This window comes from Giraffa tippelskirchi, chromosome 13 (genome assembly GCF_054371585.1).
Source record: "Giraffa tippelskirchi isolate mGirTip1 chromosome 13, T2T-mGirTip1v1.2.pri, whole genome shotgun sequence".
Lineage (NCBI taxonomy): Eukaryota > Metazoa > Chordata > Mammalia > Artiodactyla > Giraffidae > Giraffa > Giraffa tippelskirchi.
The window spans coordinates 2,083,330-2,103,205 of record NC_137287.1 but is presented as its reverse complement, the minus strand read 5'-3'; the positions used below and the strand labels follow the sequence as shown (position 1 = coordinate 2,103,205).

Sequence of the window (19,876 nt, the reverse complement as noted above, 5' to 3'; positions counted from 1 at the left end):
TTGTCTTCTTTTCACAGACGGGATGCCCCACAGGGTCTTACACTGGGGACCCCAACTCTGCCTTCCTTCTCTAGCAGACCTAAGACCGTGTCTCCTGCTCCTTCATGAGACCCTCGGGTCCTATACCCAGATCTAAAACTGCCACAGGCCTTGAGCTCCCAAGTATACCCTGGCTCTGACCTTTGGGATTCCTGCTTCACCAGGCTCAGGAATGCTTCTACTTGTCCTTGTTCTCTTTTGTCCACAGGTTCGATGTGTTTACACCAGGGTGGGAGTGGAAGTCTTCTATATCAGCTCCAGTAGCAATGCTGCTAGAAGCCTCCAGGAGTCACAAAATATGAAACTGTGAAATGATCACTTCAGAGAATTGTGATGATTACTTACAATTTTGCCAGATGACAACAGCCCACAATTATTTTCAGCCTTGACGACAGTTTTTAAATTGGAAAAAATAAATATTCCCAAGGCATTGTCACTATACACTTCAAATGCCTTTGTAGTTCTTGGCTTGCTTGACAGTTTTAACAGTATGAGAAAAACACCTGTTGACTCCATTTTCTCACTGCCCATTCATTCTGTAATCAACTTCAATCTGCTTTACAGTCCTACAACTCTAGTGAAATTATACTAAAAAGAATCAACATTTACCACTTTATCAACAAATCCAACGACCTTTTCTCAGTCCTCATATTAAACTCACTCTCCTCAATCCCTCTCTTCCTCCTTCAGTTTAACCAGTAAGTCACTGCCTCACTAACATGACTACACTCTAGTCACGACAACTGTTCACAATCCCCATCCTGTCCTAGTGGCTTGTTACTTCCCTGATGTCTCTCTCAGTACAGGAGACCCAGGTTTGATCACTGGCTCAGGAAGAGCCCCCTGAAGAAGGAAATGGCAACCCGCCCCTGTATTCTTGTCCGGAGAATCCCCATAGACAGAGGAGCCTGGCAGGCTACAGTCCATGGGGTCACAAACAGTCTGACATGACTGAGTGACTAACACTTCAGAACTATGGGAATAGACAAAATGAATGAGGCATGATTCCTATTCACAAAAGTGTAAACAACCATACCACCACCTAACACGTACTGGAGACATACTATGTACTTGGCAAGGTGCTAAATACCTTCCTTATCTGTGATCATATCAACTGATCCTCACAATAGCTATATGAAGTAGGTACAATTAGGAAGGTACATTGTACACTTATACTTAAGGGATGAGAAATAATGCCGAAAGAAGATTAAGTACCCAACCCAAGGAAGCACAGCTAGCTTTTATGGGTCAATTTTATTTTATGCCAAGTCTATCCTCTTAAACAGGCTATATTATCTCCACAAGTATTTATATCAAAAGCCCAGAGCTATCCTCTAACTGCAAAATCAACATCCAAACATCTTCTTGACAAGTCTGTCTGGATGCTTCAAAGGTACCTCACATTAATACACTGAAAATCGTAATCATCCCACCCAAACTAAGGTGGTCTAACCTCAGTGACTGACTCCCCTAATCAACCAGTCATGCAAGTCAGAAAGTCGGACGCTACTCCCTGACATTCTCACTCAGCTTCTGTATCCAACCTATTGCCAAGCCCTGTCCATCTTTTGTCCCCTATTTCTCTCTCAACCCATCCATCCTCCTTTCTCATCTCCAACTCTACCATCCTAGCCTGAGCTATGACTTTCTCTCACATCAACAGGTGACACAATCTAACTTGTCTACAGGCATTCTGGTTTCTCCCAACCCATTCTCAATTTTACAATCAAAGTGCTTTTTTCTTCTCAAGATAATGCTTTTAAAATACAAATCTGACTATTTCACAAATTTCACAACCAAAGCTTTAAGTCAATCTTTATTTCAGAGTCTGAAGCCATAAGAATGCAGAGACTGGTGACAGCCCATTTTAGTCACAAAGAGAAAGGCCGTTTCAGTGAGCGTCAGGGGGACCCCAACACAGACAGGAACAGAAGCAGACAGAGAGGGTGACAAAGAGGGCAGTACCTGAGAGGTTTTGAATTTTTGGCTCCATTGAAATTCCAGATGTTCAAGCTGGATTTAGAGAAGGCAGAGCAACCAGAGATCAAACTGCCAACATCTGCTGGATCATTGAAAAAACAAGAGAGTTCCAGAAAAACATCTACTTTTGCTTTACTGACTACGCCAAAGCCTTTGACTGTATGGATCACAACGAACTGTGGAAAATTCTTAAAGAGATAAGAATACCAGACCACTTGACCTGCCTCCTGAGAAATCTGTATGCAGGTCAAGAAGCAACAGTTAGAACTGGACACGGAACAACAGACTGGTTCCAAATCGGGAAAGGAATATGTCAAGGCTGTATACTGTCACCGTGTTTATTTAACTTATATGCAGAGTATATCATGCAAAATGCCGGGCTGGATGAAGCACAAGCTGGAATCAAGATTGCCAGGAGAAATATCAACAACCTCAGATATGCAGATGACACCACCCTTCAGGCAGAAAGCAAAGAACTGAAGAACCTCTTGATGAAAGTGAAAGAGGAGAGTGAAAAAGTTGGCTTAAAACTCAACATTCAGAAAACTAAGATCATGGCATCTGGTCCCATCACTTCACGGCAAATAGATGGGGAAACAACGGAAACAGTGAGAGACTATTTTTGGGGCTCCAAAATCGCTGCAGATGGTGACTGCAGCCATGAAATTAAAAGATGCTTGCTCCTTGGAAGAAAAGCTATGACCAACCTAGACAGCATATTAAAAAGCAGAGACATTACATGACCAACAAAGGTTCGTCTAGTCAAAGCTACGGTTTTTCCAGTAGTCATGGATGTGAGAGTTGGATTATAAAGAAAGCTGAGTGCAGAAGAATTGATGCCGTTGAACTGTAGCATTGGAGAAGACTTTTGAGAGCCCCTTGGACTGCAAAGAGATCCAACCAGTCAATCCTAAAGAAAATCAGTCCTGAATATTCATTGAAAGGACTGATGCTGAAGCTGAGACTCCAATATTTTGGCCACCTGAGGCAAAGAAGTGACTCATTTGAAAAGACACTGATGCTGGGAAAGATTGAAGGTGGGAGGAGAAGGGGACAACAGAGGATGAGGTGGTTGGATGGCATCACTGACATGACAGACATGAGTTTGAGTAGCCTCCTGGAGTCAGTGACAGACAGGGAAGCCTGGCATGCTGCAGTCAATGGGGTCACAAAGAGTTGGACACGACTGAGCAACTGGACTGAGCTGATCCCAGAGATGGAGCTGAATCCTAAATTTGCCAAGTTTCAAAATATTCTTCTTGTAACACTGATACCCCAAGATGTCTTCAATAAAATCATTTTTCCTTAAGTCATTCAGACTGAGTTTCTAGTTTTCAACCAGGAGAGAGTCTTAGCTAAGGAAAAAAAAAAAACTTAGAAAAGCCAAGAAGACACACTTAGAAAAGGGGGACACACCTACACAGCAAAAATAAAACAAATTCCACATAAAGTGAAAATAGCTTTGGCCAGAAAATACATAAACACACACACTGTTTGTTAACTCATGTATCTCCTCCTTTTAAACGTGTTACATAAAATGCTGGAGGCTAAGAGCCATGTTTTCTTTTATGTTCTGCAAATCATCATAGATTACTGTAGAGCTAAACACTGAATAAAAAAATTAGTAGAAAAAGCATAACTGTACAATAATATAAATCATAAAGTTGCATCCTTGGAAACCCACTCCCTCTGGGAACAGTTTATACATGCACTCATGTAAATAAAATGTCTTTTTTACCCCAAGTAATACTTTACCACTACTTTATTTCCTGGTTGTGATTTGCATTGTAAGGTATTACGAATTCACCTTGCTCATAGCCGAGAATTTTATATATTCCATGAAGTGCTGAAAAGCAGTGTACCATGGAAGGGAGGGGAAAAAATAGCTACACAAACTAGAGATTACATCCTATATAAATACTTTTCCTGTTGCCATCTGGTGGTTCATGTATTAAATCAACACTGACGCTCATTGTACAGAGGGCTTGGTCCACAAAATCAAAACCTCCTATTCTTTTTGCATCACATTTACAACCTAGAGGGAAGGTGAGATAGAACTGACCTTCAGCCACAAATATACACAAAATTAAGGCTCACACTAAAGAGAAAAACCCACAGATACCTGTGGATGTAACAAAGGAACAGGTTATCCCCATGTGATATAAGCTATGCTATCTTTCCTCACCCAAAATCTAACTTTCTCAACCAGCCTGCGTAGGTCGGTGAAATCCTTAATAAAGGTAACTAACAGCACCCCGAGTAGCCACATTCCTCTTCCAGTTGCCACGGTCATTCTTTAGTTACCTTCCTATATTCTTTCTCTTGGAAAGATCAGTCATCTTCATAAAAATCAAGCTTATATAGTTGAGAGCTTCCAAGCCTCTCACAATAAAGAATCATGTCTAGAATACAGAAGAGAGTTCTAGAAGAGAGAAAAGGCAACAAAACACTACATCAAAGGCTAAACTTATCTAGATGATAATACGGGCCCAGGAGTCTAGCCCATTCTCCAAAGCCCACATCCCCAAAGTTACAGACACACACACACACACACACACACACACACACACATCCCAAAAACACTGCAGAAACTACAGACTTGGCCCATGTTCAACAAGCTAATCTCCAAATATCAGTACATTAGAAGATTTATCTGACTGACATTCATTATTAAGAAACCAGATTTAATTGATAGCTGTTATCTTCACTAGACATTGTCTGTATACCAACAGCATGTCAGCTAAGCCTGTTAAAGTGAAAAATAATTATTGTGAATTTTGAGAACTATTTGATTTACTCAAAGTCTCTAATGAAGACAACCAACACAGCACTAGGTTGCACCCAGAAACAGACAGCATCTACTAATCTCTTCAATTACTGATGGTCACTGTCCAGTAAACATAAACATCCTCATATCACTATTTCATCTCTTTTAAATTTTCTCACTGCATTAATTACCTCCTAGATTTCGATTAGTCTTGCCCTTTTTTCTTCTAGCCATTTAAATACATAGGCATCTCACATTTTAAAGAAATTTATTCCTCCAAACTTCAGGTCTACATTGATAAATTGCGGCACTAATTCATTTTAGAGAACCTAAAATTTTCAGTATGAACTACTTTCAGGCGAGAGTAAATATATCATGTGTAAGATGGCAGCACCTAAGGAGAAATATTATATTGCATCTTAGTTGTCTTCACATTGTAAACACCACAGCAAAAGCAAAATGAAGAGAATTAGGTTCTAAGAGCTAAGATATATGGAGTTATAGAATCCCCAGATAGAAGACACAGAAGCTTGGTAAAGGGCAGAAAAGATGTGACAAAATACAGATCAAAAAATCACGGCAGAACAATTCTGAAGATGTAGTTTAACCTCCAACTTTTACAGGTGAGAAAAAATCAACTCGGACGCTAACATACCTGCTAATATGGCAAGTTAGTTATAGAAGGAAATAAAAACCAGTCTACTAACCCTTATCCCAATGTCTTTTGCATTCACCATATCCTTTCTTCTAGGAAAGCTTTATAAAATGTTCTCATTCCCACAATACTCACAGGAGATCCTGGGGTCAGGGAGCCTGAAGCCAGACCAAGGCAATAAGTCTGTCTTCAGAGCGGCCTGTCAGGGGTGAGACCACCTCAACGTCAGAAGAGCAAATGTGCAAACAAGCACTTCCTGAAGCACTGCTCCCACACACCTTTACCTCTGTATTCGGATATGGTAAGACTGGTATCCAAGTAGCGAAGCTGTAAGGTTAGTAACGTATTTCTCCAGAACAGGTCTCAGGTATGGGATCAATAACTGGCAGGTGGTATTTATCACACTGTGAGAGACTTTTCTATTTCAGGGAATCATTAAAAGAACATAAGGCTGATTTCTATGCACTACTACAAAAGAATGACATGAGATGCCATCGCTGCAGTCCCATGTGACAAAATACGGTACAAACATTTATATTAAATGAGATTATTTTATTTTTTAAATAAAATTTTGTATTTAATTTAAATTTAATTAAAATAATTTTTAAAATAATATTTTAAAATAAAAAAATAAAAGCTCTGTTTGATTAAAAGATTTACGAACTGAGGGTAAATTTTAAGAAAATACCTTATGGAAATGAGGAAGTCAAATTACTAATTAGAATGAAAGGGATTGTATATGTATTAAAATGTCCAGTTACATTAGGTAAAAAACAGTGATAGCTTGAGTGATAGCTTACCCTAAGTCTTAGCCAGATCATAAAACTTACCCCTACATCTTTACTTTTTTTTTTTTTTTTTAGATAATTGTACTTTAACTCCTCTTTGTACTATAACTTTCAACCTGATTTTCATTGCCCATCCTCCCCTTACTCAGCTTTCATGGGTTTGGACTTAAAGAGTCTACTTTCAGAACTACTGCTTTCCTTCCTTCTTACAGAAGTTTAAGTCATGACCTGGTCAAAACCCAGTTTCTGAGCTTTCACTCTGTATCCGTCTCTAGATGTACTCAGCAGACATGGCTGGTCTCTGACCTCAGGGACACCTGAGAGAAGGCACTCCCTCCCCCCGCCAAGTTCCCCCAACGAAACGACACGAGGACTCAGGATGGACAGAATATGAAGGCAACTAGTAGGTAGAATTTAGAGGGCTTCCCAGGTGGCCCTGGTGGTAAAGAATCCTCCTGCCAGTGCAGGAGATGCAGGTTTGATCTCTGGGTCGGGCAGATCCCCTGGAGAAGCCAATGGCAACTGACTCCAATATTCTTGCGTGGAGAATCCCATGGACAGAGGAACCTAGTGGGCTATAGTCCATGGAGTCTCAAAAAGTCGGATGTGACTGAGCACACACTCACAGGTAGGACTAAACTACAATATCCTGTCTGATTCCACTTCATCACCCACTTAGCTTTCCAGAGTGACTTTGTTTTACTCCAATATTTGGTGACACAAGAAACTTTCTGGTTAGACATAATCCCAACATGTAGCTAAACTGGACTGGGGTTAGATAAAATGCTTGCTAACAAAAGATCAGGACCTCACAAACCCCACCTCTCTATTTCCATTTGAGGAACTTAAATACATGTACTTGAGTGAACATTTTCCAAGTGTCCTTCAAAGAAACGGTTAGTGTGCTCAATTTTCGGGGGTTCAAATCTGTCAACAGACTGCCACAATCCCATTCTCAATTGTAATTTGGCATTTACATTATGAGAAAAAAAAATCTTCAAAAAGAAAAGGCAAAACGGCAAGTCATTTTACTATAGAAGAGGGACAGGTACACGCAGAGGGTTATGCATATTCTTCTCTATTTCCCAGATTGTTTAATGTAGTTTTTATTGTTCTATGGTAACAGTAAATAAGGTAACCTGACCCTTGAGGTCACGTAACTCAGTACAGTGTTTGGAAAACATCAGCCGCCATCTTCCCTCTGGTATTGATCAGACGGCTCTCCCCTCCGGCCCCCTCCCCCATAAAGCCACGGGCTGCACAGGAGACACCCCAGTCCAGTTATGCCCAGTCGGTTATGCACAGAAACCGTGGATCAGGCAGTCTGCCTTCCAATCTGGTTCTACCCTAGCCCTGAGACCCTAAGCAAATTAGTTAATAGCTCAGTACCTCAGTTTCCTCATAAGCAAAATGAGTACAAAATGCTACCTGACTCTCTGGGGTTGTTGTGAAGAGTAAGTGAGCCTACCTGTAAAGCACATAGTGCCTGGCACATAATAAGGGCTCAGGAAGGGTGAGGTACAGGTGGCCATACATAGGCTGCACAGAAGGTGATAATCACTTATTATTAGATTTACAGGATGGCTACCAACCAAGTGGCCAGTTGCCATCTGTTAAACATGCCATGGCTAATAAGATGTACCTGAACGCTACTAAGTGTGGCACCATGAAGACTCTCTGCTGCTGCTGCTAAGTCGCTTCAGTCGTGTCCGACTCTGTGCGACCCCACAGACGGCAGCCCACCAGGCTCCCCCATCCCTGGGATTCTCCAGGCAAGAACACTGGAGTGGGTTGCCATTTCCTTCTCCAATGCATGAAAGTGAAAAGGCAAAGTAAAGTCGCTCAGTCGTGTCCAACTCTTAGAGACCCCATGGACTGCAGCCCACCAGGCTCCTCTGCCCATGGGATTTTCCAGGCAAGAGTACTGGAGTGGGGTGCCATTGCCTTCTCCATCTGGTGAAGCTAGTAGCCTGGAACTCAATCAAGTTCCACTTGAGACTCAAATTACAAAGATGTGAGGAGAAGTGGGTATAGGAGTAAGAGGAACAGGGGAAACAAACCACTCTGAGAGGATGGGAAGCAAGGAGGGCCCAAATGAAAGTAGATTTGTATTGAACCAAATCAGCTCTGTTTTGCGATATCTTCGGCAAGCCAGGGGCAGAGTAGACCTTACTCAAGGCTGAGATTTGCCCAAGAAAAGGGATCCACGTAGGAGGCCAGGTCACAGCAAGTCAGGGTAAGGATGACAGAGAACTGGATATGATTATGAGACTGGCCTACAAGGATAAAACCATAACACAAAGACACAAGAAATCACCTGCGGAGTTTTTAAACGCACACATTCTCCCTCCAGGTTGGAGGTAGAGCCCAGAGAGACCAGGGTATTTTTAAATTGCACTGGTGATTCTGATGCAAACCCCAGACTAGCACAAAGCAGGAACTTGACAATGTCGGTAGGAATAAATAGAATGAGTGACTCAAAAGCTAATTAAGTCTGGAAGAAATTTCAAAGTTTTGAGATGATGAACATGTAACAAGTGAAAATCAGCTAAAAGTGTGAAAAGCTCACTGGAGTTGTGGGTGGTCCAGCAAAGGGTGCACAGTCTACAGAACCACAAGACCAGCCAGAAACAAGGTTAAAGGAAAAATCAAGCAGTCGTAGATTTAAAAAAAATAATAATAATACAGCAATGGTTCTCAAACTTGACTGAGCACTGGAACCACTTGAGTTTTTAAATCTCCCGATGCTCACGTCAAACCAAAAGTCAATTAAAACAAATTCTGAGAATGAGAGTCAGCCTTCCGTATTGTTTAGAGCTCGCAGGTGATTTGGACATGCAAACACATTTGAGAAACACGAGGAATCAACAGGTGATGGGATGAGGAAAAACTAAGCAAGCCAAGATAGTGGTTCTCAAACTCTGATGTGTATCATCAGGGACACCTGGAAGCAAGTCCGCCACTTCAATGTGACTCACTGAAGAACAAAAAGAGCTGGCCCTCTCTAGGTTCACCCAATTCCCCAAGTAATTCTGATACACACCACAGCTGGAGAACCATGAATCCAAGGGGCTGAAAATAACTCCAAAGGAGAACCTAAGAACTGTGAACCACCCCAAGCAGTAACTGAGAAGTGCATTCCTACCCTTCTCCACTCGATGAACACAACCTTAACACAAAGCTGTACTGAGCATTATCAGAATCAGTAAGCCTGAAATGGTCCAGCAGGAAAGCTAAGACACCAGAGACTTCACACAAATGACACATACGACCCTGCCATCTTCTGCCCCAGAAAGCAACCTTCTTCAACACTCAAGCGTGGCTCCCTAGTGGACAACATATGGAAAGCATGCATTGCCACCTGCCTTGTACAACTAAAAAGACTTGGCTCTTTAGCAATGGAGAAAAGTCCCAAAAGCCCACCAGTAAACAGACTATGTAATTCAAATTATCATTACTGAGTAGAAAGAAACTCCAGGACTACTAAAAAGTTCCATTTAGAAGACCTGAACTTGATGTTTCACTTCACCGTCAATTACACAGTCTGCTTAAAACTTGGGTTGTGAAACTATGTAACTTTTACTAGTCCATATGCCCTTATTTTCTCCCAAGGTATCATGACCAAGCCTAGCCACATGAAAGGCCATTAGAAGGAAACAGTTAAAGAGAAATTAGGAATTGCTTCACCTAGCTACATAGTAATATAGTACTTTTGGCAGGTTCTAACCTAGTGGTAAGTGTTCCATTTACAATGTTACATTTTATCTGATAAGATTCAAGAGAATACATTCGCCATGCATATGGCCAACTCATCATTCCATCAAAAATCTATAGCAGCCCCAGAATTTTCATTTTCAAGATACATGAGCTTTTGTCAAATGGTGACATCTCCCCTGTAATATGAATTTTCAATATGATATAAAAAAATGATGGATATATTACACATTTCACAGAGCACAGAGAACAGAAACCTGTCAATGAATTTAAAATTTGTGACAACCTATTTGAAATAAAAGATCTGTACACTTTATAAACCATGTAAATGTAAAATGTAAAATAGGTACCCCCCCTTTTTTACTGGCAATGAGGAATAAAATACTCCTCCCTAACAAAGTTTGTCTTAGTACTTGTTTTAAGTTAATTTCACTAACATTACAGTTGTAAAAAGCAACACACTGACAGCCTTCAAACCGATAAAAACTTGAAATATATATATTTCAAAACAAAGCCAGATTTTTCCACTCTGAACTTGTACACAAATCTTTACATGGATTAAGGTTCAGAGCTTACTGTAAAGTGCAAGTCACTGTTTCGGGGGGAAAAAACAAAAAAGGAAAACTTAATAAACACCCTTTCTATCTTAAAGGTCATCCCTAACTGATTCAGATTTCCTCATTTGAACCTGGCTTCTCTGGCAATCTCCAGATCCCATTTTACAAAACGACTTAATAAATGCTCTTCTACCAAAGTCAGTCATTAAGCAAAAAAGCACAAACAAGCGAAACGAATATTTTCCAAGTAATGGAGGAGAGTTAAATTAACCAGAAATATGGCAATTTGTTTCCATGTAGCAAAACACGAGAGCGGGCATTTAGGAAAGCCTTGGGGAGAGGGCGGGGAGGACCTCAGTGCGGATCAATCAGGTGAACATTCACAGGAGAAGGATGAGTTATCTGCTGTTCCACGATCGGATGATAGTTTTGAGATCAGACCTTTGAGATGCGATTCCATTTAAACCATCATCCGTCGCTACACACATCACCTTCTCTGGACACCGAACACGGCTAATTTAAGTTCAGTGCTCGCATCTGCCGTCCACCTGCCTCCCGCGACGCCGAGGACCACCGAAGCCAAGCCCCTGGAGCCGCCCGCAGCCCCATGAAAGCCCGCACCGAGAGGGCGCGTGCAGCCAGGTACTTCCACTTCCACCTTCATCCTCCCCAGACCTGCAAACTTCAGCGAGCAGGGATGCTCGGGGGGCCGGGGGTGGGTTGGGGGGGGGGCGTTCCGGGTCTTGGAAAGAACCCATGTTTCGGGGGCCAGGCTCGGCTCGGGAGAGACGCCACCTCCCCGTTCAAGCGGTCACTTGGCGCCGGCAGAGGGGCAGCACCTCGTCAGACCAGCGCGGTCTCCGGGGGCCACAGGGGAGGGTGGGGGCGGCGCGGGGCCGAGGGCGAGGCCGCGGGCACCCGAAGTTCTGCTCCGCCAGCCGCCGGGCTCCCCCTGGGCTCGGGCGCCGGACCTGAGGGGCGGCGGGGCCTGGGGGGGCGCAGCGGCTCCAGGTGGCCGGCGCCTCGGCCCCTGACGAGAGGCCGGCGCCGCCCGGCGCGCTGAGAGGCGAAGGGCTCCCAACTTGGAGGCTCGGCGAGCGGCCCTCGGGGCGCCTCCCCGCTCCCGGCCCGCGTCCGCGCCGCGCTTACCTTGAGCCAGCGCCCGAAGCAAGTGCAGCTGCAGCGCCGCGAGCGCCCACCACCCGCGCCTCCGGCCCGCGCTCAACTTTGTCGCCGGCCGCCCGCCGCGCTCCCCCGCGTCCCCGCCGGGGCTCCCGGGCGCTGCGCGGGCTCCACGGGGCCGCCGCTCGGGGCCGGGCCGGGACCCCCGGGGCCGCCCCGGGCCCGCCAAGCCGCCGCCGCCGCCGCCGCCGGCCGCCAGCCGGGCGCCCCGGGCCATGCCGAGGAGCCGCCGCCGCCCCCGGCCCCGGCCTCGGGCCCCGAGAGCGGGACGGCGGGCGGGGGCCTCCGAGACAGGCGACCAAGTGCTGAGGGGCGCCGGGCGCCGAGGGGCGCGGCGGGGGAGAAGTTGTCCGCGAGGAGACGCCTGTCACGCCGGCTCCGCGGCCGGAGCGCCCGGGCCGCGCCGCGTCTCTACGAGGGTCCGGCGGGCGCTGAGGAGACGCCGCCGCCCCCGCCCGGCGCTGAGGAGAAAGTGCGCCCGCCCGCGCGCCGCCGCTCGCTCGCCCGCCGCCGCCGCCGCGCCCCATTCACAGCCCGGCCGCACGCGCCGCCCGCCCGCGCCCGCCGCCGCCGCTGATTGGCCGAGGGGAGGCGGCTCGCGGCCCCCCGCGTCCCGCCCCCACGCCCTCGCTTGCTTTCAAACTCGCCGCGCCCGCCCGCCTGGAATTTCGCGCCGGGCCCCGGGGCTCCACTCGGGCGGCTTCCCGCGCCGGCTGCGCCCCCTAGGGACGCGCGGTGGGCACTGCAGGCCGGCGCCGGCTCTGCACGCGCGACCCGGGCGGCTCCCGCGGGGGCGGTCCGGCCTCGCCCGGCCCCGGCGCACTCGCGCGCAGGTGGGCTTTCACGTGCGGCCGCGGGGAGGGCAGGCGGGCGCCCCTCTCGCAGCGCCCCGGCCCGTCCTCCCCGCTGCCCCCGGGGAGCCGCCCCTCCCGCCCGCTCGGCGTTCGGGTGGTTAGGCGCCAAGTTGCCGGGATTACAAACGAGAAAGACGCCGGATCGGGTTTTCAGATCCCAGCAACTAGAGGCACCTGTAGGTGCAGACCCGCCGCCTGTTGAGAGGAGTGGACACTGGCTTTGGAGGCGCGTCCAAGGTCATGAGCGGCCGGCGGGGAGCACAGCTTGGGCTGCTTCCCAGCGTGGGGTGGGCGGGCCTCCTAGAGGAAGCATCTGCTAGGGGGAGGGTCTCCCTGGGGGTGGGTCCACTAGGGGGAGGGTCTCCCTGGGGGTGGGTCCACTAGGGGGAGGGTCTCCCTGGGGGTGGGCCCACTAGGGGGAGGGTCTCCCTGGGGGTGGGCCCACCAGGGGGAGGGTCTCCCAGGGGGAGGGCCCACCAGGGGGAGGATCTCCCAGGGGGAGGGTCCACCAGGGGGAGGGTCTCTCAGGGGGAGGGTCCACCAGGGGGAGGATCTCCCAGGGGGAGGGTCCACCAGGGGGAGGGTCTCCCAGGGGGAGGGCCCACCAGGGGGAGGGTCTCCTCGGGGGAGGGTCCACTAGGGGGAGGGTCTCCTCGGGGGAGGGTCCACTAGGGGGAGGGTCTCCTAGGGGGAGGGTCCACTACAGGGAGTGTCTCCTAGGGGGAGGGTCTCCTAGGGGGAGGATCCACTACAGGGAGTGTCTCCCAGGGGGAGGGTCTCCCAGGGGGAGGGTCCACTAGGGGAAGGGTCTCCTAGGGGGAGGGCCCACTAGGGGGAGAGTTCACTGGGGGAAGGTCCACTAGGGGGAGGGTCCACTACAGGGAGGGTCTCCTAGGGGGAGGGTTCACTGGGGGCGTCTCCCAGGGGGAGGGTCCACTACAGGGAGGGTCCCTGCGTGAAGAGGGTCTCCTAGAGCAAGGGTCCCCCAGGGGAGGGTCCTCTAGAGGGAGGGTCTCCTGCTGGGAAGAGTCTCCTGGTTCTGAGCCTTGGGCGCCCGCAAAGCGGGGTGGGCGCGGTCGGCGGAGCTCCGCCGCACGTGATAAGCATTAGCCGAGTTTATAGGGTGAACTAAGCGCCCTGGAGGCTGTGGGAGGAGGGCCTGGAAGGTGACACGCAGTCTGAGGCCCGGGGCCTGTGATGACCGAGTGCGGTCGGTAAGTGGTGATGGCAGCCGGGCAGGGCCTGCGCCCGGCTCGGGGCTGCGTCCCCAGGACGCACTGGGTGCGGGCTCCCTGTTACTGCATTTGTTGCTCCAGGCGGGAGAGTGGACAGCGGGTCACGTGGCCGAGGTTTCTGAGCGGGGGTTAGCTCCCGCTTTCAGAGCACCCACTGTGCGCTCCCCAGCCTCTACTAAGTCTGAACAATGACCCTGGGAAGGAAAGGTGGGGAAACTGAGGACAGAGGACAGCAGCCAGTTGAGGAGGCGGATTCTGAGATTCTGAACGGGATGGGACCCCAGGGCTGCGAGGAGGGCTGAAAGGTGAGATGCAACCCAAAGCTAGCGTGTTCTCTAACGCCGTCTTGAAACACTAGTGTGCACTGACTCCAATACCACAGCAGAACCCTGGGGACCAAGGGTGTCCTAAGGGCACTGAGGGGTGGGCTGGGAAGGGGGGCTATATTAGTTTCCATTGCAGCAGCCCTATGTATACTCAGTCGCCAAGTACTGTCTGACTCTTTGCACCGCCCGCCATGGACTGTAGCCCACCAGGCTCCCCTGTCCATGGGATTTTCCAGGCACGAATATTGGAGTGGGCTGCTATTTCCCTTTCTGGGATTGAACATGAGTCTCCCGCATCTCCTGCATTAGCAGACGGATTCTTTACCACTGAGCCACCAGGGAACGCCCAATTATTCTTACGTTATGCAGCAGCCCTGGGCCTCTTCTAACTTGCAGGGTTATGTTAGAGTCTAGAGAGGAAAATGAGCCGTGCCTACAGGACGTTGACCGCTCAGGCAGGCCAGCCCTGTGTGGGAGCATCGCACTCATCCCCGCCACACGCTGTGTGAGAGGTGGGCCCCTAGTGCAGCCGGGGAAACAAGATAAAAGAGGTGAAGTAGCTTTGCTTCTGAGCACCTCTGCTTTGCTCAGAGACACGGAGCGGGTGGGAGGGAACCTGTGGAGCAGATGAGGGTTTGGAGGTCTCAGCTCCACTCTTTCCAGTTGTGAAATGTGGGCAAACTGCTGACTCTATGTTCCTGTAAAGAGTAAGGAACAAGTCCCATCTCACAAGGTTGTTGGGAAGGAGTGAGATAATTCCCAGTCAGTAAACGCTCGTTTCCCTTTCCTCATACCAGTTTGTCCTGAAACAAACCACCCTCGCTCTGCACGCCAGCTGAGTGCAGTCCACATTTAACCTCTTCCTTTCATCCAGGAACATATGCCCGTGACCTTCCTTGCAAGTGGCAGCGCGTGCCCGTCTTGCGGTTCGGTGGCGCAGCCGTGCCTGACCCTGCGCCCCCACGGAAGGCAGCACGCCAGGCTTCCCTGTCCCTCAGTGGCTCGGGCAACTTCTTGACATCAGGACACTCAAAAAAGTGCCCTGAGCCTCTTTTGCTGTGATTGATTTTGCAGTTCAGGGGAACCTTTATGGAAACTTGCTTGGAAATTGGAAAGCCAAGCCAGTATGCTGGAAGTTGCAGCAGAAGCATTGACATCACTGCTACTCTGAAAGGTCTGGAGACACCTCTGGGAAATTTTTTATTCCAGTATCATCCTGAGTAAGTGAGGCTCTAATGGCATCTCATTTTACAGTTGAAGGAACCAAGCCAGGGAAGTTTAATAGACGCAAAGTAGCTGTGATAAAGCCAGAGCAGGAGTCCAGCTCTCTTGAGTCCAATTCTAAGACTTTTTCCACACCAGACAGTGTTACCTCTTACATGACCCGTTAGGTTACTGTCTTAGGGGGTATGTTTAGACTCTAGGTTTTCTTTAGAACACATCACAGAGAAACCCCTCTATAATGCTGGGGTGAGGAGGTGGCCAGCACAGAACTGGAATTTTTCTGCCCCAAAGGGCCAATTAATTTCTCAGTGTAATTTTATCCAGCCCAATGAGAAGGTCTCAAGAAGTGAACATTTTATACATATTTTAAAAGCTTTAGCCATATACGTATTCTAAAGGACCAAGGTGTGGAGGCATGTTACTCCATGAAACCAGAGTTATTTTTCTTTAAAAAAAAAAAAAAAGAGAGAGAGAGAGAGAGCTATGGCTAGTTCCTGTTTCCCAGAACAAGAAGTTAGGGTTTTCCCTGCTTACTTAGAGAAAGGATTTTCAGAACAAATGATAATTGAAGTGGAGTTAGTACTGTTGGCTGAGACCGCTGGTATTTTCAACTGGTCATAAACTGAAGCTCTTCCAGATGTGGTCCATGGGCCATCAGCCTCATCTGGGAGCTGGTAAGAAATAGAGAATCTCAATCCCTTCCTGGACCTGCTGAATCAGAATCCATAGTTTAACAAGATCTCCAAGGGATTCACATACGAATTAAAGCTGGAGAATCACACTGTCTCAAAAACGTAATAAACATGATGAATACGGCTCTCTTTTCTCACTCTTCCTCTCTACAGACCTCCTTTCCTTCATTCTGTGCTTTTTTTTCCCCTGTTCTTTTGCCCATAATGGGTCATGAGATAAAAGGAAAGATTTTTTTCATGATAGAATTATAATTTTGCTTTTTTAAAAGGAAAATATGCATCTTCCTAGAACATAATAGACTCAACTGTGTAGACTCAATACACTTATGGGACCATGGGGGGGGGGCGGTGCGGGAAGAGAAGCAACAAACTCTATAAATGGTATTTATGTCAGTACAGAAAACAGATGAACAATTCGTAACAGAAAGATGAGCAAAGCCCATGAACAGGCAAGTCTGGAACAAATACAAAGGGAAAAATCAATGCTTGAAGAATGCCCAAAGAAACTGATACAAGAAATAAAAAATTAAAGTAATAGGGCTTATAAAAATGTTTAAGGACTGACAATGGCAAGTATGGTATGTGGAGAAGGGTGCTCAGGTTGCGGGTGGAGACATAAATTAAGCCTTTCTGGACAGAAACCTGCAATCTGTAACTAAGCTTTAAATACAAGTTGTCTTTGATCTAGCCATTCTACCTCTGCTACTACTAAGTCGCTTCAGTCGTGTCCGACTCTGTGCGACCCCACAGATGGCAGCCCACCAGGCTCCGCTGTCCCTGGGATTCTCCAGGCAAGGATACTGGAGTAGGTTGCCATTTCCTTCTCCATTCCATTCTACCTCACAGATGCACAAATGTGTGCTTAAGGTTGTCCATTGCAGCACTGCTAATGATAGCAAAAATGGAAAGCAACCTAATTGCCCATCCAGGAAGTTTAAGTACAATATGGTGAATCCACACAATAAAATCCCACGTGACTGTTAAAAGAATAAAGCAGACAAAATCAATACGGAAGTGTCCATTATACTCAGTTAAGTGTTCTCTTATAAAGTTATAGGGCAAGTATAAATAAAATAATCCCTTTTATGTTCATTTTATTCTTTTTTTCTAAAAGGGTGGATACCAAACTTAAATGTTTCCTTTAGGGGATTTAGAATTATATGATTTTCCTCTACTTTTAAAAAATTTCAAATGTGAATATGTATTTCATAATAAACAAAGAGCTTATTTTTAAAAAGCAGATGGCGAGGAACCCGAGTCATTTCTCACCTATCATTCATTAAGAAATGTCCCTCATGGGTTCTCAGTGGCTCTTCTGAGAAAAATATTCCCCGATCCCATTAGAGGCTGTTACTGCATCAACATCTCCGCATAGGGATGGTGTGCCCGTCCATGTGCAAACCAAGGCAAGATGGAGGGGATTCCTTCCATCTGGTTTCCATGGCCTTCTGATAGACGGCTACCCTCTGAATGCCTTAGTCTCACTCGAAAATCCCCACCACCTGCCTGTCCTATCCTCACCCTCACCTTTGTTCCGTTGCTTAGTAACCCATTAAGAAGCCACCAGGTGCTGCCTTTGATTCCTATGGGGGCCCTTGCTTTGGTTACCTTAAAGCCTACCCAGTTTCCTGAGAATCTTTTCAGAGACTGAACTCTCTCATGAAATGCTCTTCTTAAGGAAGCTGCAAAAAAAGAGAGGTACCAGAAGTTTGGTTCCCAGGTGGCTCAGTGGGTAAAGAGAGACGCAGGAGATCTGCAATGCAGGAGACACAGGAGATGGGGGTTTGATCCCTGGGTCAGGAAGATCCCCTAGAGGAGGGCATGGCAACCCACTCTAGTATTCTTGCCTGGAGAATCTAAGGGACAGAGGAGCCTGGTGGGCTCCAGTCCATGGATCTCAAAGAGTCAGACACGACTGAAGTGACTGAGCATGCACACGTGCATGCACCAGAAATTTACCAAGCCTCCAAAATCTTCTACCAGCCTTCTTCAAGGGTAATTGTCCGTCACCTTTTTAAGTTCTTAATGTGTGGTCCCACACCATCATTATCATCACCTGGTCGGAAATGCAAATTCTAGGGCTTCACCCCAAACATCAGAATCTCGGGGTGAGCCCTCAGGTGATTCTGATGCATGCTCAAGTTGGAAGACTCACTGGAAAGTAATTCCTTCCATTCTTCCTTCTCAACAAGTATTTATTAAATTCCTGGTTTGTGCCAGCTCCAGTGCTAGGCAAGAGAGAAACAAGCAATTACAGTAATTGTGTGATAAGCGAAAGCACTTAAAGGAACATCTGAGAAAAGATCTCGAAGCCTGGGGGAATCAAGGAAAGTTTTCCAGGAGAAGTCAAGTCTAAATGTAGACCAGAGGGATAAATGGGAATGGAATCAATAGCCGGGAGACAGAAGGACGTTTCAGGCAGAGTGAGCACCAGGTGAGGAAGCCCGGAGTGTGAATTTCAGCAGAACAATAAACATCTACTTAAGGTTTCTAAGGAGCAGTTACACAATGAGATACATTTTTAGAAACATCATTCGGATGGTGGGTTGGACTGGAGTTGGGGCAAGATTGGAAGCCAGGAGACCTACTAGGAGAGCACTACAGCAATTAAATAGGAAGTGACAGTGACAGGGGGTGGCAGAGAAGGGGCAGATTAAGGGGCAGGTAGGATCCATACCGGAGGAAGGGAGGTGTCAAAGAGGACGCCTGTTTTCCGGCTTGAGCAGCTACAAAAACAGCCTTTTGTTTCTTAAGAGGATGAACACAGGTGGAGGAACAGGATTGGAGGGATAAAGGTGGGAGAAACACTGATTCCATCTTGAATGTTAGAGTTGAGATGTCTGTGGAACAACATCACACAGATATGAACACCAGACATGTGGATCTGGGGGTAAAACTGAGAAGGAGGAAGCAGAGGCTGGGGAAGGCAGGAGAGGATGGTGGTATCCGAGTGGTGGGGAGACGGGGGACTTCAGGGAATCTTCAGTGGCAAAGACAGCAGAGTGTCCAGAAGCTCTGGATAGAAAAGGGACCCCCAGATTTAGTGACCAGAGTGTCCTCCCAGACCTGGGACAGCAGTTTCAGCGGGAGCCTGAGCCAGCCCCAGGTGGGGGAGGAATGAGTGGGAGATGGAGGTGACATTTTCAAGAGGTTTAGTGCGAAGGTGAGGGTAGAAGGTGGCAAGATTATTTGGTGTTTGAGGGAAGTTTCTTTTCTGTGGAAAGGGAGACCCAAAAGGAGGGGTTGGTAATTAATAGCTCAGGGTCCTGAAGACCCTTGGGTAAGTGAAAAGTGAAAGTCACTCAGTCGTGTTCCGACTCTTCCCAACCCCATGGACTATACAGTCCTTAGAGTTCTCCAGGCCAGAATACTGGAGTGGGTAGCCTTTCCCTTCTCTAGGGGATCTTCCCAACCCAGGGATCGAACCCAGGTCTCCCGCATCACAGGTGGATTCTTTACCAGCTGTAAAGAATTTACAAGGGAAGCCCAAGAATACTGGAGTGGGTATCCTATCCCTTTCCCGGCAGATCTTCTTGACCCACAAATCAAACCAGTGTCTCCTGCATTGCAGGTGGATTCTTTACCAACTGAGTTATCAGGGAAGCCCAGACCCTTGGAGCGTCCTGTCAAGTGAAGTTCTGGCCACATACAGGGACGGCCTTCCGGTCCACTGCAAAGGGAGGCCAGGGAGAGGGGCAGGGGGCACAGTTTAGTTGGTGAGCAGTTGGAGAAAGTTAGGGAAGATGCAGTTGATATTTTCTTTCTGTTTATTTATCTATCCTGTCTCTCTCTTCATCACTCTCTTCAACAGGGACCTTAGTTATTTTAGGCCTAGAAAGAGGAAGGGAACCGGCAGACTTGGA

At 47.6% G+C, this 19,876-nt stretch overlaps 1 protein-coding gene across 1 annotated transcript in view; it reads right to left on the bottom strand.

Moving 5' to 3' along the window:
* Window positions 1–11,757, bottom strand: part of SDK1 (sidekick cell adhesion molecule 1) — an 840,913-nt gene extending 829,156 nt beyond the window's left edge. Inside the window, exon 1 of the mRNA XM_081552683.1 lies at window positions 11,650–11,757. The gene's annotated coding sequence lies outside the window, so the exon portion shown is untranslated. The remainder of the gene's footprint in view (window positions 1–11,649) is intronic.
* Window positions 11,758–19,876: the final 8,119 nt, after the last annotated feature.